At 45.7% G+C, this 24,102-nt stretch overlaps 1 long non-coding RNA gene across 1 annotated transcript in view; it reads left to right on the forward strand.

Annotated features, from left to right (window-relative positions):
• LOC132661499 (uncharacterized) overlaps positions 1-22,641 on the forward strand; it is a 78,690-nt gene extending 56,049 nt beyond the window's left edge. Inside the window, exons 2-4 of the long non-coding RNA XR_013550397.1 lie at positions 7,426-7,573; positions 21,700-21,899; positions 22,277-22,641. This is a non-coding gene — a long non-coding RNA (uncharacterized LOC132661499). The remainder of the gene's footprint in view (positions 1-7,425; positions 7,574-21,699; positions 21,900-22,276) is intronic.
• Positions 22,642-24,102: the final 1,461 nt, after the last annotated feature.

Consider the following 24,102-nt stretch of genomic DNA (forward strand, 5'->3'; position numbering starts at 1 on the left):
AATTAAGTTATTTTCAATTTACTTTTGTAATTCACAATGAGTAATAATGATTACATTTGTTTTTAAGATGCTTTCACAAGCAGTCTCTATTTTAATTATCAAAACAATCCCACAAGCTAGGCATTATGATGCCCTTTTATAGTGGAAGATTTTGAGACTATGTGGCTCAGAGATACTCCATGATCCCATGCTCATTGGAGTCAGAATGAAGCCCAGTTCCCTCTGGTTGACTTATATCGCCAATCACCAGCTTATGTGTATGCATTTGTCTTACTAACTTAAATCTAAAGCTACCTGATGGCAAAGGCTGTGTTTTAATGTCATCGTGTCCCCAAAATTTTAGTACACCACAGATACTCAATAGAAATTTATCACTTAGTTCAGAAAAGTCTGAAAAGTCTTTGGCCCAAGCAAATTTTTGGGAAGCTTTTTCACTGGAAATTACTTATTAAAGCGCATCTCCCTCCTTTTCGGACATTGGTGACCAGACATCTTATTTATGGCAATTCTTTGCAGGGGTTGTCATCAGCAAGGGAGGGAGAGAAGAGCAATCTGTTTGGATAAGGAGGGGTAAACCCAATAAATTTGCCAGCTGCATTTGCTATCTTAGCAGCAAAACAAGTCCTCCCACAACTGCCTTTAACTGTAACAGAAGATAGAGGACATGATAATAAACTATCCCATGGTAGGGATCCTTATCTGCCACAGATTATGAGCCCAGATATCACATGGGGACAAATGTGTAATTAATGATATTGTTCCAATTAGGGCCTGGCTTAGCTGAAAATTAAAAGCACAAAATCAAAATCCCTCCATCCTTAGCCACTTCCTTGCAGACTTCCGGACCAAGAGGCTTTTTGATGTTGATTGTCTCCTTGCAGCTTTCAGTTGAGGACAAGCCAAATTGCACCACTTGTGCTAATTATCCCTCTCCTGAGATTGCAGATTCCTAGTTAATGGGGAATCAGTCCAAACTCCTTACTGATTTTCCAAGGTGGTCGCTCTGTGCTGGGGACCTGGGCCAGCATAGACCTCAGCTTCCACTGGCTTGAATATTTCCTCCTGGGTCCATTTACCAGGAAAGTGAAGGACTTTAGGACTTTGAAGAAAGAGTGGGAATAATAGGTGCTCCTACAGGGAAAGATAACCCATCTCCTCCTCTGGATCACCTAACTCAGCCCATGGCTTTGCCATCTTCCTGGCTTCCTCCACCATACCCTTACATACAGGCCCCCAACATCTAAGTACATATCAATCCCTGTTGTTTGTGCTGTTTAAATGTTTCCCATGTCTTACTTCACCTGTCCTCACTGCCATTGCATTTACTTCATTGAGGCTCCAATCATTCAGGTGACAGGACGTAGAGCTGGTATTTGAACTCAGAATTCAGGTGCCAAGTCTCATACGTTTTGCAATCTGGTGTGTGTTTTATTTAGTTCACTAGTTTAATTGCAGCAAGCTAGAGCAGGATTTAAAATGGAAAATACTGAGCTGAAATATTTTTATAAGTCATGTTCTTGGTGGGAAGGCATAAGGAACAACTACCCTCCTGATTATGGTTACGGTCATATTGTTGCCATTGGTAAATTTTCTATAGGACCTCATAGCAAAGTGAGAAAGAGATTGTGCTGGTTCTTTCCACTGGCTCCACTGTAACCTCTACCAGTCCGTGCCCAGGAGGCTAACTTGTTTGCATTGCTTTGCTCAGATTCTCTTGCTCCCCAGCTGTGGTTGGGTTTGGCCTATGGAAAGCACCAGCAGGAGAATGCTACATGGGACCTGGCTCCATTTCTACCAGAGAACTTTGTATGGTTATATCCCTTTATGAAGGGTAGAGCTCCTATCAAGTGACCCTCTTTGACAGCTGTAGCTCTCTCTTTTCACTCCCCTAAACACTACCTAACTTGTTCTTTCAGACCAAGGAGTGGCCGTGGCTCCCACCGTTGCTAGCCCTGGGGTGCTGCACACTCCTTGTTAGTTTCCTTTGATCCTTCCCACACCTCTATAAATAGTTCCTTCATTAAATTCTCCTTTATTACCTGTTTGAGTGTGCCATTTCTTTGCTGCATGACCATGATTTAGGGCTTTGAGTAACTCAGACCCAGTCACAAGGAGTAGAAGTACACGGACAAAGATATGGCGTGCTTGATTCTAATCAAATTCTGAGCCCTTAATATGGAAATCAAGAGCTTCTACTAGGTAAAATTACCCTATTAACTGATGATAATAAGAGTATCAAGCTTTTACTATACTTTTATCATGCGCCCGACACTGTTCTAACCATTTAATATGTATTAACTTGTTCTATCCTCACATCTTGTAAGATAGGTACTATTTTTGTCACTATCTTCTAGATGAGGAAACTGAGATACAGAATGGTTGAAGATCTTGCTTAAGGCCTTGCACTTTAGTGTGTCAGTCAAAACTAGACAGTCTGGTTCCAAGTCCTTGATTTCTACACTAGACGTGTCCAGATGGACAGAAAGTCAGTGCCAATGGATACATAATGAGAATGCATTTAATTGCCCAAATTATACAATCATCTGAATGTAACTTTTGAAGGTAAAATCCATAATGCTTGAAAACTATTTTTAACTTTGGTATTTCTAACATAAATGCTAACACCCAGTAGTGCCAGTTTTAGAAACCTATAATTTATTTAGGCAGATGGAAATGGATATTGTGTATTGATTTGAATGTTAAACACTATTTAGACAGTGCAGTGCTATGAAAAGGACCCAGATGTGGGGTCTCCCCATTTGTTAGCTGGACCACCTTGGGTAAGTCACTTAATTCTCTTGGAAATTTGCTTCCTTGTCTCAGGTTTACTAGGTCTCTAGCCCAGCCCTCATCTGATGGACATGGTCATCCTCAACATGACTGCCATGAACACAACATCAACAACTAACATTTGCTTACTGGTGTGATTTATAATGCCCAGACATATGTGTTTATTTATCATATTTCAAAAAAGAAGACATTCTGCCTTGGGTTGAATACTTACTGGGATTAGGATCTTGTTACCTTCTCAGGAGGCCAGTCTTGAAGGGTGGCCTGACTACTTACAGGGCAGTTAAAACACCTGCAGGAAGTCCAGGTAAATAGGGTGTTATAGTTGAGAAGGAGAACAAAGAGGCTTTAACTGTTGGTGAAGTTTTAGGAGGTGAGATGTGACAGGTTGAAGGACACAAAGGATGCTTTAGGATAAAGTCTCCAGGAGACCCCCTTGAACTGAAGACCTGTTACCTGCAAGGGATTTTGTGATTGCCTGGGTCACTGTTCCCTGACTTTCTCCTCTACCCCTTCGTACTTTTGTTCAAGCCATGCAATTTGTCTAAAACGACCTCAGCCTGTCCAGTGAAACCCTTAAGGACAGATAAAACCTCTGAAGCCCCAGAAATTCAACCAGAGACTTCTCTCTCCCTCCAGAACTCTGTGTGTTCTGTTTGGACATCGTTCATGGCATTTGTGTATGTGTGCCGTTATTATTTGTGTACATACTGAATCTCCCCCACTAGGGGTGAACTCTGTGCATATGAGTGATTAGACTGGCTCTTATAATCTTTGTCAGATAGATGGCGTGGAGGTCTCCAAAGCCAGTTTCTAATGCTTAGCACACATGCATATGTGCACAAGCAGATGAACCAACTGCAAATTCATGCACACAAGTCTGGCATGAAAATACCTGCAATGGCATGTTCGTAAGTGGACCTTTGTAATCCACAAATTAGTCTTTGTTCTCAGACCTAAGACACTGGAAGCTATTTTGGCAGACAATAAAGAGCTCGGATGCCGTTTTACGCATAACACTGTATATGATTCCTTAATATTAGATCCATATTAGCTTTCAGGCCCACAGATAATGCCAGCCAATGTAAAAGGTAGTAGCCAGTTCCAAAATTATACTGTTGCCTAAAATCCTGTTAATTGCTGTTTTCACACACCCATCCTTGCTTGCCAGCCACTGCTAAGGGTGCCTGCCTCCGTGGTTAGAAACTCACCAGCATATAAATGGCCAGACACATTTTTTGATGGCAACTCCTTCCACTCTGTAGAAATACTGAAATTATTGTCAGCAAAGAAAACTCTGGAATTGTTGGGAATCTGGAAATGGGGGGCGACATTTTACCTCATCAGCAGATACCAGCCTCTGAGTTCTGTTTTTTTGGCTGCATGCTGGGGAACAGAAGCCAGCACTTGACAATCTTATATAATTGGGGGGGGGGGGGGGGGGGGAGGTGCATTGATTGTGTGTGTGACTCTTGATGGCACACCCAGCCGATACCTGGAAATTATCTGTACTTGATAAGCACCGAATTTTTGGTTAAAAGTGATCAGTCTCCTCTCATTTAAGCAATTGAATTAAAAGTTACTTTTTGTCTTCTGGAAAAGACAAAGAGGAAAAATCCATTTGTACATCTTGGAGGCGAGACGAGTTCAGAGACTAGGGCTGCTGGGACTGAACCTTTGCAGAGTTACAAGGGGAGGCCCCTCTTGCCCGGGATGGGTGGATAGACACACAGTGGAAGGAGCCCTGTGTCTGGTTGGGTAAAATCAGAAGCCCCAGGGGAGAGCAATGGGGACCCTGGGGTGGCTGGAGCAAGTTGTTCTGACTTGGTAATTGTGCACTTGTCTGTGCAGATATTGGGTTAGACTCAGATTCCCTACCAGACCATCAGCACTGGGAGGGCGGGACACTCTCATGTGACTTATCTTTATATCTTAGAACCTAGCACATGCCTGGGGTGTAGTAGGCCCACCCTGACTACTCCTGTGCTAAATGAACCTGCCTGCTAATCAAGTCCCTGGCTCAGCCTTTGCTCAGCCCTCAACATATCCCTATGGCCTCCCTTCCTCAGCCTGATCCTGGCCTCTTCTCCCCACCGATCCACAGGGGTTGGAATGCACAGGGACCCAACTTGACCTTGTCCAGCCTGGTGTTGGGAGTGGGGAGGAGCACTGCTCATTGACTTGCTAATTGCAGGCCAGGAATCAGTGTCCTCTCTGGGAGGTAACTTAGCAAGTGGCCCTTCCTCTTGAAACTTCATCTGCACCAGGAGATTTTTTTTCCTGGAGCCCTCAAATGTTCGAGGAGGGGCAGGTGTGGTGCAGGACTGCGCTTGCCAAGCCAGCTCCTCGCGTCCTGTGAAAGGAGCACAGAGGGCCTCTCCCTTCCCTCCGGCCCTCAGGTGCAGGATCAGAGGACCTGACAATCTTCTGTTTATCAGGCGGCTTTGTGCCTTTTAAGGGGGAGCTGGGTGGCATGTAAGCCGACCTCTGAAAGGCAGAAAGCTGCCAGCTGTGCACAGCTCCAGCCAAGCTGTCCCCCAGCACTGTCCTCCAGGGAGCTGTGAGCTGGTGGCTCTCCTCCAGCCCTCACAAGGACCACTGACTTGAAATGAGAAGTCCCAACCCTGAAGACTCAGCTGACATAAGGTGGCTCTTCTGCAGCTTTATGCACAGTTTCAGCCTTCCCACCTGAGCCTTTGTGATCAGCAGAAGAGAATTCTGGCCATTTGTGACTTCAAATTGAAATAATAATAGTGATTATACTACCATTTATTGAGAGCTCACACTCTGTGCCAAGCATTGAGTTAATGATTATTAACTCGTTCCTTTCAACCCGGGAGGAACACTATTATTAAGCTCGTTTTTAGGTAAGGAAAACAGGCTCAGATCACAACTTGCCCACAGCCACGACATGGCTACTAATTAGTAGAACCAGGACTTGAACCCCAGGAGTTGGATCCAGGCTACTCTACTCTAGCTCTGGTTAAGCTACTCCATTCTGCCCCTTGCATGGATCTTTTTGGCCTGGACTTTGTCTCTCCTCCTACCTACAGAAGTCAGATTTTGGCGTGTGTTATGTCTCTTGTGTGGCTCATCCCTCTTTGCAGTCTCAACATAAATGTGACATCTTCAGATTTATTTACTGTAACAAGAGTGTTCTCTCACAGTTCTGGAGATGGCACTCCCTGTGGATGTTCCAGGGGAGAGAGAGTATGTTCTCTGCTTCTCTCCTAACTCCTGGTGGCCGTGGCAACCCTTGTGTTCCTTGCCTTTTAGACAATCAGTCTGATCTTCACATGACTGTCTCCTCTGTGTGTCTGTGTGTCCTCTTCTGTCTGATCAACTCTCCTTCTGCCTTTCTGTTAGAGGGACATACATCATTAGATTTAAGGCTCCCCTGGATCATCCAGAATGATCTCATATCAAGATCCTTAATTTATCACATCTACAAAGACCCTTTACCCAAATAAAGCCATATTCACAGATTCTGGGTATTAGGACATAGATACATCTCTTTGGAGCCACCATTCAGACTACATTAGCCAATGCAAAGTGGATCCTACTGTGCCCTCCATCACATTACCCTGTTTTCTTCCCTGTGTAGCATTTTTCACTGTCTAAAGTCTCCTTATTTCTTTGTGTGTTTTCATCCATTGTGTTCTCAACCAGAGTGCTGTTGGCTTTTGAGCAGGGCAAATCTTCAACTTTGCAGAAATGAATCCTTGATTTCAGGACACTTAGCATTTTACAATCCTGGTACAACCTGAATGCCAGAGCAGGGATGAGGTGTGGAGAGAAAGTCTTCTCGACAATCACCCTGCCCCCCAGTCCACCATATCTCCCACAAACACGTGATGTCCCCACGTGGAAGGCAGTACCAGCCCGGGGTCATAACCACCAGTCTATGTGTTTATCAGACATGTCTTTTCACAGGAACAGAAGTTCCATGGGGCCAAGGACCTTATTGGGCTTGCGTACTATTGTATTCCCTGAGTCCCCAACAATGCCTGGCCTTGAGTAGGAACTCAAAATATATTCTCAGGGCACCTGGGTGGCTCAGTCCGTTTAGCGTTGGACTTCAGCTCAGGTCACGATCTCACAGTTCGTGAGTTTGAGCCCTGTGTTGGGCTCCAAGCTGACAGTGTGGAGCCTGCTTGGGATTCTCTCTCTCTCCCTCTCTCTCTGCCCCTCCCCCAATCATGTTTCTCTCTCTCTCTCTCTCTCTCTCTCTCTCTCTCTCAAAATGAACAAATTAAATTCAAAAAATATATATATATATATGTGTATATATATATATATATATATATATATATATATATACACACATATTCTGAATGCATGTAGAAGATAGGGATGCTCTTTCTGGAAATGTGTGACAGATTTTTCTCTTTAAGTTGCTCCAGCTTAAGAAGGAAGGGTCACATGATAGGTCTCAATAATAATGAAAAATAACCAGGGAAGTCTATATCCTCACTCCAGCTTCCCTCACTCCCCATCCCCCTGCCCCACTCCCCCTTCTCCTTTGCAGGCTTGTGGGGGGACTCAGACCCATTCTTTCCCACTTCTCCTGCTGTCTGCCATGTGGTTCTTCGCCGTCCCCCTGAGGTCACCTTGGGTCTCCTGTCATCCCCACAGGCTTCCTCCCCGGTCACTGCCAAAGAATTGGGGGATGAGGTCCAGACCAGTGTCTCGTGATCCTGCCATCTGGCTAAGTGGCTACCCTTCCACCCTTGCTGGTCTCCAAAGCAAGTTGCCATTTTATTTACCACCTATGTGAACACAGGTAAGTCACTTTACTTCTGTGATCCTCAGAAACCTCATCTGTAAGCCAGGAATGACTTGGTGGGATTATTAGCAACTATAGCCCCTAACAGATATAGTTATATAAAAATTCTTATTTTATTTTCCTTGTCTTTAATAAAGAAAAGAGAGACTGGAAGGGGTATAAAGAAGCTCCCATCTTTACCGGGATTACAAAGACATCCCCAGTTTGCTTTGAAGGGAGTGGCAGCCTGTGGGGTGGACGGATCTAGGCAAGGCCTACAGGTACACACTCCTGTCTGGAATCAGATTGGATTAATGCAGAAACGAGGAAGGCAGTATTGCCCAGTGGTCAGACAGAAGGGCTCCAGGGTCAGTAATCCCAAATGTGACCTTGGGCAAGGTTTATGTAAGGACAGAGAAAATAAATAACTCACCCAAGGTCATATGGCTGGACATGACAGAGCTGGGAATCAGCCTTTGCGATAGCAGAAGTCAGTGCTTTTCCTAGCACACCATCCTGCCTGCCTTCGAGAATGGCCCAGGAAAGATTGCTGTTGCAGGCCCTGGGGCTGAAAAGCAGCCAAGAATGGTTTTGCTCTGCCCAGTGGGTGACTATTTGAAGGACTGCTTCAGGTTTCCAGATACAGTGGGAAGCAGAGGCATAGATGAGAGAAATCGGTGTGCACTCCCCAGGCTACATGGGAGGCTGGTGGTGATAACCACACGTATACACACGCGTGCACATGCACCACCATGACTACCACCGTGCAGGCACCACTCCAGCCTGGGCCACCTTGAGAAGCCAGCACGGGGCTGGGCAGCCACTCACAAATCAGCAAGGCTGAGGCAGAAAGTTATGTGCAGGCAATCGAGAGGCGGTTGTACAAGGGTCATCGCCTCCATTTAGGTGTCAATTGTGTCATTTCCAGCTGTTCCTCCGCTCAACAGCTGGAGCTCAATATGCTCAGGGCTTATCTGGAGGCCCCCAGCCAGGGAACTCAATATTAAGCTGGCTTCCAGGATCTAGGAAAAGCAGCTACCCTTGCAGCAAACCACAGAGGAAAGGGCCCCTTTTTTCCATCCATTTAAGCAATGGTGGCTCTTTGGGAACAATATTGGTGCTGCCTAGAAGTGGCTGGCCTAAAGCAAACTGCAGCTGGGGAGGGGCAGATAGCTTCATACAAAGGTACAAAGTGTGCTAATCCCTTTACAGGGGCTGTTCCATTTTGTCCAGTCCTAGGATGTGGTGGCATTATTATTATTTCCATTTTACACAAAGGAGGTAAATAGTTTGCCCTACATCAGACAAAGCATAATCTGCAAAACCGATGGCTGATGGCAGATCTGTTTGGCCTAAGAACCTAGGCTAGGTATCACCTACAATCAAAACCAGTCTCCACAAAGGGCTCTGGTGCAGTTTGGAAATACACTGCCAGGTTGATCAGATTCCTCCACTTAGGAGGTGGGCCCGCAGTGGACCTGCTCCAGGAGAGGAGGGAGGAGCCCCCCTAAGCAGAGATCACAGGGGCCTGGGGGGGAGCGCTTAGCTAGGCCTCAAATGGAAACCAAGTGTGAATAGGAGGGAAACACTACTTAGGAAGGCAAGAACGTGTCTTCTCTCATGGTGTCAGCAACATCAGAGTAATTTGGAATGGAAATAGTGACTTTATCTTTTAATCCCACCTTTGGTTCTGCTTTCCCACCCTTTCCCCTTCCACAAAACCAAAATGCACCCTTTTCTTCCTCTCTCTCCTGCTACCTAATTATCTTGTTTGGGCAATAGCAAGTACCTGGGCCACACTATGGGGCCCTGAACCCATGCCAAGCCTTACTAATTAATTATAACATTCCCTTCCAGAAAGCCCAGAGACTGCCTGAGATTTCTTCTTAAAGCAGAACTCTAGGAATTTACTTGTAATAGTTGTTAGCTCATACGCTGAAACCTAATGGAATACGTGGTTACTCATTCATTCACTTGTTCCTGCATTAAATATTTGTGAAGGACCTGTGTATATTCTAATGATGTGGACCAATCGCCTCAAGTTAAAGATGGTGAAAATGGTCAGAGAGCAAAGGGACTTGACCTTTGATTGCTGATGGGGCAAATGTTGCGGGACATAGGAAGGTGGGCATTGCTGTGAGCGATGGAAGTCATGGGATTAGCCCTCTGGCATGTCATTCCTGACCACGAGACCCTCTGGGTTCATGGCTCTGGAAAGGTGAATCTGTCTGGTGACCAGAACCAGATATAAGGACATCTGAGCTGGGGAGTCTGGGTTCCACGGAGGACTCTGTCACTGATTTGGTGTGCCCCACGAGTTCTCTGGGCCTCAGCTCACTCTGGTTCATTGAACTGTCACTACACTTCCACTATGCGCCAAGCACGGGGCTGGTGAAACAGATACTTTTCAGTCTCCTGTTTCTCTTCTTTTAAAGACCAGTGGATCAGCTGGTCCCCAAGGCCACTTTAACCTCTGATATTTTCTAGCACTTGGGGAGGCCATCTTAGGAACAGGACTCCTGGTTCTGGCCAGGGAACCAAGTCATTCTGTATCCTGGCCTTTGATTGATGCTGTTGATGGGAAGGCCTGTGGGTCACAGATTGCCGGCCCGAGGGTGAATCCCATCCCCGTGTTGTTCCGTGTTCTCTTATGCTCAGGCTCGCAAGCACTGCAACATTTGCTCAGTTTTGGCTCAGGCCTTGAGTCATTATTTCTTCTTCGACCATCCAGAAGCCCCTGACTTCTAACTTCTTATTAGATCAGAAAAAGCAGAGACTGTGTACCTTCCCTGTCCTCTCCCTGACTCCAGGTCATCTAAGAGTTAGCTGCGGGGCACACCATTCCTTCCAAAGGAATTCCAGAAAGAGCAACTCAAGTATAAGGAATTTTCAGTGGTGGTAGGCTGGCAAATAAGTGTATACACCCAGACTTTAAGCAATCCTTTAATGAAATGAAGGATGATCGTGAAATGCCGTGCAATAAAAATAATAAAAAAAGCCACGTGCTATGCCTATGACCAAGCTGGAAGGAAAAAAATAAGAAAGACACTGTGCGTACACATATGTATTTGGAAGGTGTATTTAGGAAGTGTGTCCAAAGTACAATGCAGTAGGTAAGTACCATAAATGCATGAGTTTGGAACAGAACAGAAAAAAAGAACAAAATAGAGAGGCTATATATTAAGCTATCCTTAGATGGTGGAGAAAAGACATTGAATATTTTCTCCTGAGCGAGTTCAATAGGTTGGATTTGCAAGATTCTCTCGAAACTAAGTTATATGACTATGCAACATGCCTGCAACTTGGTGAGCAGTGTGCATATGCTAAGCTAGCAGGAGATCCCCGAGTAAGAAAGGCTCCGTCTAGACCCATGGGCTAATCCATTATTTTGTGCTAAAATATATCTCTGTGTTAAAATGATAGCTGTCTAGAAATATTTGTGAGTGTGTGTGTATGTATATGTGTATGTGTGTGTGTATATATCGTATTCACGCAGAATCCATATCTTTACCAGCCCTGCCCCCCTTAACAGCCCAGCACGCCTTGTGGCACTTAGTTGGGGCTCACTGCTCATTAAATGTTTCTTGAATAAACTGATTGGAATGCAATTGGATCCTTTTTCTGTCATGTAATGATTCCTCCTGTCCTCAGGGTGCCGCCTACTCAAAGGTCGTACAAATGATGCATTTAGAAGTTTCTGTTCTGGCTCCGTATGTTTTTAGTTCATCTGTGATTCCCTTACCCAAATCCCTTTTAATGTGCACGGAATGCCAGGGTCCACTGCAGTTCTTGTGTGACCTAATGAAAACAAGAGCTGACAGCTGCAAAAATCGGAAATTGTTCCCACCTGTGGCTTCGGAGTGTGAAAATTGTTGTCTTTATAATAGGATTTATTGTACAACAGTAACAATAACAATGATGTTATTAGTAATCATATAATGCCTGCTATATCTTTAGAGGCTACTGTGAGGGAGGGAGGAACTATGCTGGACATTTTTCATATATGAAAATGAAAATGAAATTACTCTTATTGCTAAAAGTAATATTAATATTATGGCATGAAGCATGGTGCTCAATTCATTATGCATGTTATCGAATCTGTGCATCTCTGTGAAATAACTGTCATTATTTCCTCGTGCAGATGGTGAAATTGAGGCTCCAGGAGGGCTGAGTTACTCTCCTTGAGTTACCCAGACAGTGAGGGGTGGAGCCAGAATTCACACTGAAGGAAAACTGTCTCAGAGGCCCGTGCACTTTCTGGTACGGACACACAGTCAGGGCAGTGGTAGAAAGCGTGGAGGGACACAAGTCGCAGCCTCTGGCGGCGAAATCACCACAGTGGCCACCACCCGGGGGCGCAGCGTGGAGTGGAGGAGGTCAGGTGAGCCAGGCATCCAGACGGGTGCAGGGAACAGTAGGGACTCAGGCAACAATGGCTTCTGCCTCTCCCTGCGAGGCAGCGACTGTGACTAATGTAATAGTGTGAAATGTCTCGATTTTCTTTCTTTTTGAGTGACCTGCAGATATTTCTAAACCAGTTTTGATGGGGATTCATTTCTAGTGGCTATAGAAACACTCATAGAAATACTCCCATTAGACTTATGTGCCTGTTAATCTCACATGTGGATCCTCACGGCAGAGGTTACTATGATAGACCAACACATAATAAAGCTGATAATAGTCAAGTGGCAAAAGCCCCAAACTTTTTAATACTGTAAGCTTTCTGTCTGAAAGATGTCATTTCTTTCAACGGCTTCAAGTTTCTTCAAGGCAGAAAACCATTGAAGCTGCAGCGTAGCTGAACATCTGTCTTATCATGTGGGCAGATATTGGGATTAAATTAACTAGAAATGAATAGAATGATGTATGACAGGGTGCAGATGTCCCAGGCACAGTGTGATAATTTCATTGCAAAACTATGTAATGAATTCCATACATTATGGAAGTACAAATGTACCACTTTAGGTAATTGTGATGAAAAGGTATAATGTGCAATGCATAAACAGAGCGTGAGCCCAGGGGCATTTCTCCTCTGCTATTTCTCTTTAGTCATTTCAGAATGACTTTATTTGGTTTAATGCAAGCCTATTATTATTATTATTAGAGCCTTATTTTTTTTGGTCAGCCCCTTCAGCATTTCTTGCCTGGTTGGTATAAGAAATATTTGGAGTACAGGAATAGAATTTGGGCGGGTCAGAGCTTTGGCCACCTGGAGAGTAATGGCCGGAGACAGGATTTACAAAAATATTTTGTTGTCAGAATTTCAGAGCAGAAGCTTACTCTCTTCTCTCTTCTGTCTCTCTCTGTTTCCCGCTCTCCCTTTTCTTTCTGGTAGGCGGGGGAAATTGTTTTGCCCTCTCCTGCTATTCCGTGCATAGGGATTCAGGGTAATATAATGGAAAGAAATCCGGTTTTAAAGCCAGAAGATTGAGTTTCTGCTTCTGACTATGCTCTTAACTGCTGTGTGAACTTGGGCAAGGCACTCCACCTCTCTGAGCTTCTATCTCTCTCCTCAATTTTAAAATGCTGCTAATAATACTATATCCCCGTTTTGCCAGGTACGAATGAGGGAACTAGAACATGAGCTCTGAGAAGAGGGAGACTGTGTCTATCTTGCTCACTGCTTTATCTCCAGTGCTTAACAAAGTGATCACACAGAACAGATAACCCAATAATTTTTTTTTTTTTTTAGTTTATTTGTTTTGAAAGAGAGATTGCAAGGGGCAGGGAGAGAGAATGAATCCCAAGCAGGTTCTGCACTGTCAGCACAGAGCCCAATGCAGGGCTCGGTCTCATGAACTGTGAGCCGAAATCCAGAGTTGGACACTGAACCGATTGAGCCCCCCAGGTGCCCTGATAAAATGTTTTTTTAAATAAGCATATCGATGATTTATATGAAAGTACCTAGCCCAATGCCTGGCATGTAGGAGACACTGAATTAATATTTCTTGAATTTCGGCTGGTTTGAAGAAGTTCATCTGCAGGGACCTTCAAACTGGGTTTTGGTAACACGTTCACTGAACGGCCCATTACACGACCAAAGTCCCTGGCCAGGTACCTGTTACAAGCCAAGCCCCAGAGAAGGGCTGAGGGTGCCTCCCGGCACAGAGGGCAGTGGAGCAAGACCAGAACCCCCTTCCTGATCAGCCCCATGCTTGCCTGCTATGCAACGCTGCCTGCCTGCCTGGGACAATGGGAGCCAAAGTCAGGGCTGGCCTGAAGCAGAAATCCCTGTGCTCCTGAAGAGAGGCGTAACTTCACTAGCATGGTTTTGATCAAGAAACAAGAGGAAGGTTTCATGCTGCAACAAATGCCTGGCCTGTGGTCCTGCTTCACAGTGAGGAGGCCACACCTCGGGTCACAGCAGGGGCCAGTCCGGGCCCTGCTTCTCTCTCCATCCCACTGCTCTGTTCACACAGCAGCCCCCTGCACCCCGCTTCCACTTAAGTCTGCTCTCTACCGATTATTTGCCTGGGGTGACATCAGTGGAAAATGTGAGGAGATGGGAGCAGAGCCGAAACCCTAGCCTTCCCTGGGAGGCCAGAAAAGCCTGTTTTCAATGCTCCGATTGGTCCCCTATTTCCCCAGCTTGTTTGTGCCATGTAATGCTTTCTGCGCATTGAAGCAGGGTGCCCGGGGTGATTTGAGGCCACCAGAGCCCAGGTCTCCCTGCCCACCAGACAGATGCTTTGCTGTCTGGCCTCTCTGCTTAGCCCAGACACCCCGAAACCAGGCCCAAGGAGGGCTGCTAGGGCAGACAATCCACGTGGTAGGCCTTCCTTCTCCCCTGGAGCCCTAAAAGCTGTGGATTGGGGGCTTGTCACTGCATCTCTTCCTTCCCCAGCTCAGATCTTCCCACCCCTCTCTTCTCCCCACGAGCTTCAGGCCTGTCTGCAGGCTCTGAATTTTCTGCCAAATTTGGATGCCTTGAAAGGAACATTGTTCCAAACAGAGACTTCGAGGAAGGTGCTAATCTTCCGCTGCTTATCAAATTTGAGCAAAAAATGTCGACATCCCACTTTTCCAAGTGCTAGCTCAGCTCTTCTGTGTTCAACTGCGAGAGGGACCAGCTGTGTGTCTAGCTGGGGATAAAGACCCTACTGGACTCCACAGCCCTCCTTGCGGGCCCCACAGGACCCAGAGGCCAGCAGGGGCTGTGGGCAGGTGGGTGGTCTCTCCATCCCCAGCAGCACAGACCCGCTCGATTCCAGGAGAGGCGTCCCATTTGTGGCTTCTGTCACTGCTACTGCTGAAACTCTCAAGGAAAAAAAAAAAAAAAAAATGCAGCCGCGAAGTTCCTGCTCTAAATATGGAGAGAGCTCTTCATTTTCTCACGATGAAAGACATATTTGGGATCATCTGGTTTTCCAAGCAGATGCCCAGTTTATCTCACTTTAAATCAACTCTTTCTGACTGGACCCTTTCCTGGATGAATTAATTGAGCGTGGCTAAAACCAAAATGCTCTCGCGATTAAGGAGCTAGGCATAGGGGCGCTGTGTCAAGGATGTCAGCTTGCGAGGAGGGTGTCGAGTTGTTTACTTCTATTCTCATAACAGAAGGAACAGGCAGGCTCAGCCCACTGGAAATAATTTTGAATAATCTCACTCTATTACTCGAAGCGAAATTGAGTCTGCTCAAGCTACCCTAGTGATCCGACATCTCAGTGAAACTGGGAAACTAATATCCAATTCACGCGGCATAAAATAAGTGACATAAGGAAAAGCAGGATGAAATCTGGAAGTTTTTAGTTTTTGATTTGTACGGCTTGTCTTCTATTAGTGGATCAGCTCACTAATGCGGCTCACACAGGGGAAGGGGTTTCATTAAGCTGCTGGTCATTAGTGGCGGTGGGCGTGTGTGTGTGTGTGTGTGTGTGTGTGTGTGTGTGTGTGTGTGGCAGCTGTTGATGCCTGACACTGATATCTGATATACATTGCCCTGCATAAATCAAATCTAAACAGAGAATTTGTCTAAGAAATGGAAGTGGAGCCCCGACTTACCAACGAAAGCTCTTCTGGCGTAGGGGGTGGATGGCCTGGAATTTAGATTTGACCCTTTAGAAAATGCTCCCAGTGTGAGGGGATCGGCTCATTAGCTTCAGTCACCCACCAGCCCTGACACGGTCTGCGCTCCCTCGTGCGTGCTCTCTGCTAAGGGAGCTGTCATCCTCCGAGCCCAGAGGAAAACCTTAACATCTCTCTTAACTCTCTCCCTCTCGGCCCTCACACCTTACCAGTAGCTAAGTAATTGGTTCTGGCTTCAAATTATGTATTGCTTCCACTCTCCCCTCTCCATGCCTGGCTAAGACTCTGACCCCATTTCTTTAGTAATCCTAATTGTTCTTTACCCTGCCGATACCCCTCCTGCTTTAAACCCTACTCTTTATGACTGTGAAGTCATCCTAGGCACAGCCCTAACATATCACCCCCTGCTCAAAAGCATCCCATGGCTCCCTGTTGTCTAGCAACTCAATCCAAGCACGCAGGCCTGTCTTTCAAAACTCTCTGCAGTGTGGCTCCAGGCACTCCTGGTCACTCATCCTGAACTGAAGCCAAGTGAAAGTCATCTGGTTCTTTATTGCACATGCCATAGTGCCCTGCCCCTGTTTCTGCGCATACAGTTTCCTCTGCATGGAGTGCCCTGCCCTGCCCTGCCTGTCTCTGATTGTTCAGATCCTACCCATCCTTCCAGATATAGCTCAGGTGCCACCTCCTCCAGGAAGACTTCCTTGATCCCCTGCTTGAAAGGCTACCCTCCTCCTCAGACCCCTCATTATTCTTTCTTCTTCCACCATGGCCCTTAGATGCCTCATTGTCTTCTTTCCCTGTGGCCCATTCTAGCCTGGATGCACTATATTGGGTCATCATTAAGTGCTAGGGCAATCAGTCAAACGCCTGAAGGAAAATCCTAGTTGTGGGGCCTTGTGCCTGCCACTTACATTCCCTGTGCCTCCGTTTCTTTTTTGTGAAACCAGCCTAGTGATAGTGTTTACCCCTCCAAGAATTCTAGGGAATGAAGGTGGGGGGTAAGTGCAGTGTGCTCGGCATGGTACTGCTTACATGGCAAAAGGTCAACAAACTTTTTTTCTTAGTCACTTTCTCCCCAGCAATAGTGCAAGCTTTGTAAGAATTGTTCAGACCCATCGTTTAACTCAGCATTTACTGAGAACCTACTGGAACCATATTTTTTGTTAGGATTTAAAAATGAATAGAGAACACTAAGATATGTTATGTGCCTTCAAGGAGCTCATGGTCAAGAGCAGAGGAGATGAACTAGTAACCAGAGCATGGCAGTGCATTTGGTGAAGGGCTCTGAGAGAAGTGAGCACAGGCTAGGCAGTGTGGTGAGGTGGCTTAGCTCTCAGTGCTGGAGTCAGGCTCCCCGGGCTCAAATCCCAGCTTGGTCACTTCCTACTGTGTGACCTTGGGCTGAGTAGTGTGTGTTAGGCTTTCTGTGCTTTGGTTTCCTCACCTATAAAATGGAGAGAGTAAAGGATACCTACCTCAGAGGGTGTAGTAAGAATACCACAGCTTGAGAGTCAAATCACACTTAGAACAGGGCCTGGCTTGTTTTAAGAGCTCAGTAATGGCTAGTTATCATCTTGGAGCTCTTTGAGACCTAATTGATGCTATGTCTTTGGGCGATTTCTTTCTTTGCCAGAATGGTGAGCTTTTATGAGGATAGAGACATCACCGTAGAAGCCACCATCAGAGGGAGCATAAGACTTTTGGGAGTGCACTTTGAAGTGGGTTTGGCCTTCCCCTCCCCATCCCCAAAGACCCTTCCCTCCTTTTGGAACAGACACACTGCAGCCTGCCTGCGTCTTGGGCACAAAGACCCCCCCTCTCTCACTGAGTGTGGTTTAGCGCATGTCTTTGGCCAGTCTTTCGCTTAATCTCTTAAAGTTTCCGAGTGCTGAGGAGTCTGCTCCTACCATCCTGGGCTTCTGTCCAGAAAGTTTCCATTCAAGGAACCCACCCCCACCCCTTCATTATGCATGGACATAGAGATCTTAGAAGATGGGAAAGGGGTGGGACTTCATCAGGCCTTTTTAACTGGGCTCAACTCTAGTACCCACTTTTGTGGCTTTGGTCATCGGTCCTTATGAAAAATAGCAACTCCTCCATGTTTCCCAAATCGTCATCTCCTTATGCCCTAGGGGGAGTTCTACTTGGTTGAGGACGGCTGGGTTTTCAGCCCTGGAACCCTTACTCTGGGTTGCGTTGGGTCCTTTCTGGTCTGAGATGACAGCTGAGGACATTCCCAGATACCACTGTCCTGGGAGACCTACCTTTTGACCAGAGCAGGGCACATCCACCTGCGACATGAGTCTGTATTCTGCCAGTCACTGAGACAACACCAGAAACAGCAAGAGCCCATAAAGCCTGGAAGAAAAGGTGAGGTAAGTGTTGGGGATGGAGTGGAGAACCCAGGTGATAACATGGAGCATTATACAAATCAATCTTTTAAATAGCAACTCCAACAAGTGGAAGGAAGTGAAGGACTTAGACGTGAAGGACCGTTTTTATTTCAGAAAAGGCAGCCGGCACAAGAGCAAGACTGGGTCCAGGGCCTGTGTGTGTGTGTGTGTATGTGTGTGCGCGCGTACGTGTGACTTGTGGGCAGAGAAAGCAAAGTTACTCTGAAGTCCGTGCACAATTGCACATCCCTTGTTTCTCTGGCTCACCTGCACTCAGGAAAATCCAAGTGTGCGTGGGTATGGATACAGAAACCACCCCGACTCCCCCACTGGTCCCCTCACAGCTCTGAGTGAAGACCCACGTGACTTGCTGGCATCCCTTGCTGGCATCCCTTGCTGGCCCATCCCTTGGGCCTTTAGGTTCTGTGGCTCCTGCCTTGGATGCTGATCCCTTCTTTGGGTTCCTCTTGCCCTCACAAAGCGGGGCCAACCCATCATATCAGTTGGAGTTAGACTGTCATCCAGATGTTGCCCCAGCTGTGATGGGAAAGGATTTCCTTCCCCAACTCATTTTTTTAGGCTTTGGGATGGAAGACTTTGCCCTTCTCATGCATACTTTTCTGACTTGAGGGTCTTGGGGCTGAGTGATCAGAAGCCCCTTGAGGGTTATCAACCAGTGTCTCATTTGAAAGCCCACTGGCCCCTGGATTCGGTCTATATCACAAAGCAATGCCTGTCTATCTGGGAAACTCTGGAGAGGCCAACATGGATTTCAACTTCCACTGGCTGCATGGGATCACTGCGGTGACCGACAGCAGCCCACCGGTCCCTGGCAGCCCCATCCAGCCCTGTGGACAGAGCACTCACCTACCTCACCGAGAAGGACCCCCACCCCCTGTGAGGCAGCGCGAGAGCCTTGGATGCATCAGGCAACCCAGCGTCAAACCCCACCTTTGACCTTCCCTAAGCAAGAGACTTTGGCCAATTATTCGAATCTTTTCAAGTCCTATTTCTATTAAATACAAAATAGAAGGGGCGCTTGGGTGGCTCAGTCGGTTAAGTAACCGACTTCGGCTTGGGTCATGATCTCACGGTTCGTGGGTTCGAGCCCTGCGTCGCACTCTGTGCTGACAGCTCAGAGCCTGGAGCCTGCTTCAGATTCTGTGTCTCCCTCTCTCTGCACCAACCCTGCTCATGCTCTGTCTCTCTCTGACTCTCAAAAAATAAATAAATGTTAATTTAAAAAAATAATAAATAAATAAATAAATAAATAAATAAATAAATAAATAATAGAAATAATATAATATCTCCCTTGCAGGATTGCTGTGGGAATTAGAGCTGACCCATGCAAAGTGAGTGGCCTGGGGTCTGGCAGGTCGTAATGGTGATGATTGTAGCTTCCATTTATTTAGTCGCTTACTAAGTGCCAGATGCTGTAATATGTTCTTTACATATTTTAGTAGAGATAATTTTTATAGGCCACACACTGATCAAATAAACATCATCCTCTGTATTTCTCTATAACTTTATTTTTATTAATTACTTACTCATTTATAAAAGTTTTTTTTCAAGCCCCCATTCTGAGTGATGGCAGACACCCACTTCTACTCATTACTGGGGCTCAAGGTGACTTTAGTATTTTCCAAGTTGCATTGAGTTCAGTGAATTCAGAATGTTTCCCTTTTTCCTCCTTTCCCTCCGTGTGGCATCTACATCCTGGAGTTGAGTAGTGTCTCAGCATGAGTGTGGGTGGAGAAAAGGCTGAGGCTTCTGGCCCAAGGTCATTCTTTTTCCAAGGATGGTGGCTGCCCAGATGTATCTCCTGGTGTTTGGTCGCTGGTATCCTTGCCTCAGGCGTGCAGACACCACTCTGTCCCAGCTGGTCCCTGGCTGCCTGGTCTCTGCCATTCTCTGGCATCTTTCTCTCCTAATTCTGAAACCATTTTATGGGGTATAGGAAAGCCCAGCTGTTTTCCAGCACCATGCTAGGGCCACTGGAGACTCATGGGCACCCAGGGCCTCTGTCTCTGGAAGAGTATTCTGATCCCTCTTTCTTTCTGGAAGCTGCCCCCCAGGGCCAGGGAGGCTGGTGTAGAGTGTAAGAGCAGCTCCTCTGAGAGTCCCACTGCTTTCTCTCAGATGCTCTCTCCCTCCTTCCACTTTTGGAGATTTTATGGGGGTGGGTGGTGGAGAGACAGGAAAAACTGGTTCCAGTTGATCACATATTCTAAGTATTTCCTGTCTTGCTTCTAAACAGAGAGCATTGACCTCAATGGCCAAGAATGTAATGTCTCTCTTCTCAGGTCCTACCATGACACCTTTCCTAAAGTGGTAGGGGCTTCAGTCTAACTGACCTGGTGAGTGAGGGTGGACATGAAAGCAAGGAATGCAAGGTGGCCTGGTACAGGGACACTCACCCTCTCCTGGCACAAATACAAATCTTACCTAATTTTTCACACAGTCTTATTATGTAGTTTCTATTATCAGCCCCATTTTACAGATGATGAGCTGAGGCTTAAACGACTTGGGTGTTGAACCTAATTCAGTCACGAGATATTTATAGAATGTCCACTAAGTGCCAAACAGTCCTCTCGGTTTGGGGGGTATACGGCAGTAATCAATACAGACAAAACCCCAGCTCTCATGGAGCTTACATCCAAGTGGGATAGTGGGGAGTAGGGAAGAAGCAGCAAGGGAAAAGATCAACAGGTAAACCATATAGTTAATCTCACCATGATAAGCTCCAGGGAGAGACATAAATCATGGAAGGGGGTTATGAAATGCCAAGGAGGATATGGCTTTGAACAGCTTGCCTTTTTGAGATGATAAGATGGGTGAAGATGATGGAGTAGACAGACAGGAGCTGGAGGCAGGGACCATGATAAATAGGTGACACATTGGAAGCCTGAGGGCACAACATCCTGACTTTGTGGCTTCCAAGACCCCTGTGGCTAACAAACCAAGAGCTGCAGGTTCAGAACCTGTGCTCGCCTCTTCCACCTCTGCCCCAGGGTAACGATTAGATTCATTATAATTCATTTGCATAGAGGTTAGCACCCCCCCCACTGTGGGGGAAAGCTGCCATGATGGCTCCCCACACACACACACAAACCTTGTAAGGTCAAAAATTCCACTTCCCAACCTGTGGGAGGAGTCCCCCAAATGACTGGAAGGAGCCTCTATTAGAAGCCACCTCATCTATTACACAAGACCCCACTCACATAAAATGAAGACCCCTGTAGCCTCAGGGCTGTTGCCACCTCTGGGCCTGCTGGTTCTCCCACCTGGAGAGTGTATGTCCTTAATTAACTGCTTTGTGCTTGGTACTTTCCTTCTGGCTATTTTGATTCAAGCCAGTTTCCTCAGGTAAATCTTTCTTGGGGGATCCGAGAACCAAGACCTCCATTCACACAATGCAGACTCCCCCACCAGTAACAAAGAATCCCATGTTGGAGGGAAGCGAATCCCAGGGAGAGGGACAAGCAGGAACAAAGGCCTTTAAGTAAGAATCTGCTTGGCTGAATTGCTAAGAAAAGGAAGGGCCAAGGGTTCTAACCCAGTTAGGCTGAATGCACCTTATGGGGCCCAAATTATGACTGCCATCATTGCTATCACTATGTCTTTGCCATCAGCCTGACATCACCAACTCTGTCTTCCATGTTAGGAATCTTGGTGGGTAGTTGGAAATACCAGATACTCACTCTTCGCTCTCCCTGTAACTAGGGATGGTTATAAGCCCCACGTGCAGAAACACCACCTGGGTTTCAAATCAGGAGTCAGCGATGCAAGGAGAGATGAAGAGGAAGAGTCTTTCGTGGCCGGCGGCCGAGGATGAGAGCATCATTCGTGGCTGAGTGGGAGCAGTGGTGGACACTGTCCAGGGCTGGTTGTGTCGTCAGCGTGAGATGCAAGGTCAGGGCGAGGTGAGCAGGACCGGTGTCTGCACTTGACCAGTTCTATGCCGTGACCTTGGGTGTTGCTTCTGGCTGCGTAGCCCTGAGCCAGGTTCCCGAGACTTGACAGCCATTCGTTGAATTAGCTATTATCCATCTGTTTTCTCCTTCAAAAGTAACATAGATTTTATTTTTAGTTCAATAAAAAAAAAAAAGGACTGATGGCAGAAACATTTTCATCCTGCCACCCTATCTCTCCAAATTTGGGGTTTGCAAGTTTTATAAGGTTTGCATGATGATAAATAAGAAATAGAAATGTTATTAAAATTGAAGTGAATTTCCTTTCGGGATGTGGAAAATAATGAAAAAGCTATTTCATCTGTTTTCTTTCCTATTTCAAAATATAGAATGGAAGATGAGGCCGCTTGCTGTTTCGACATTGTCAGGCGTGTCTCAAATGCCCTCGTGTTCTCACGTTACCCCCGCAAGGTCTCCGAGCAACCAAAAGAAATGGCTCCTGTTTCTCTCCTCTGCTTTTGTCTTCCCAGGGCAGTGAAAAGACCAACATGTCCTTGGAACATTTCACGTCACCTGAAAAACAGCCTTTTTTTTTCCTCCCTAAAAATATATTGACTAAAATAAATTAAGTACAAAAAAAAAAAAAAAAAATGAACACACTTTCTTGGTACACATTGCCCCCCAAGATTATACTTTAGATAGAGTCAAAACCCACATCTCAGGCCTTTATCTATACTATTTTTCCCCCCTTAAAATTCTTTTTTTCTTTTTAATTTTTTAATGAAAGTTAATTATGGACAACATTTGGGAGAATTAGCTTTATAAAGTCAATTATACCAAACTGAAGCACTCTGTCGTCATCTTCATTACCCCCTTCTCAGAGGCAACCGCTTGTCCCCAGGAAGCTGAGAATTTTGTTATTTACTCCCTTACTCATAGTGCTACTTTTTGAGTGTTCGTTATAGACACCATCTAAGGACTTTCCATCATGGAAGACGGAATTTATCTGTCTTTGCTCTCCCGAACCCACTTCACAGTCTTCCCATTCCCCACATCCTCATTATAATACAGCAATAGTATGGTTTTGAGAGATAAAAATCCAGTGTTTATATTATTATTCCATGTGATGATCTTCACAGGTGATGCATTTAGCCACCTGATCGTTTTTCCTTTCCTTCACAACATTTGGTTTTTCCTAGAACTAATATTTGTCATATTTTTCATGGCCTGGGATGGCATGTACGAATCAGTAATTAAATTCCAAACTCTTCGCCAAATGTCTACCTCTCCCCTCAAGACTTCACATTTATGTAAAGTTTGTCATCATTTTCTCCTCAGGAGCCTCCTGACCTTGTTCGGTCGCCTTGTGCACAGCAGTCCTCCTGGCATCTGCCTCCCCAGCATCTGTGGGGCTGTCCTCACCTCTGGCCTGGTCTGGCCTTCTTGTGAACTGTGCCCTACCTACATCATCGTCTTATTCTGATTATTCCCTCATTTTGTTGGAGTGCCTCCTCTAGTGGCTTCCGGAGAGAGTAGAATGGAAGGCAATTTGTGTGTGTGTGTGTGTGTGTGTGTGTGTGTGTGTGTGTGTGTTGATCTAAAAATGTTTTTATTTTACCTTCACACTTTATTTATTGGATCTATTTATAGTTTGGGAATAAAATTCGAGATTGGAAATTAATTTCCTTCAGAGTTTTAAAGGCATGGCTCCATTGTCTCCCATCTCCCAGATTGACATTGGTCTATAGCTTCTCTGATTCCTGAAACTGTGTGACCTGTTTTGTTTCTGCCCCCACCGCACCCCTGGAAACTTAATGGAATTTTGTCGTGGTCCTTATTCTTTGGAAATTTCACAATGTTGTGCCTTGGTATAGGTTGTTTTTTAATTTTTTTTTAATCCATTGTTCTGATGAATAATTTTAATCAGAAACTCATGCTTTTAGTCCTGGGACATTTTCTTGAAATATATTTTTGATGGTTGTATTTACCTCATTGCCTCAGCTTTCCTAGAAATTTCCTGTTATTTGGTTATAAGATCTTTAGGAATTATATTTTTATGTTATATTTTACTTTTTGGTCTTTCCTCTCTTAGCTTTGTCCACTTTCTTGGAGATCTTTTAAATTTTTCTGTTGTGTTTTTCATCTTTGTTAACATGTTTTTTATTTCCAGGATCTCTTGGGGCACCTGGGTGGCTCAGTCGGTTAAGCATCTGAC

Source organism: Panthera onca, chromosome D1 (assembly GCF_046562875.1).
Source record: "Panthera onca isolate mPanOnc1 chromosome D1, mPanOnc1 haplotype 2, whole genome shotgun sequence".
NCBI classification, from domain to species: Eukaryota; Metazoa; Chordata; class Mammalia; order Carnivora; family Felidae; genus Panthera; species Panthera onca.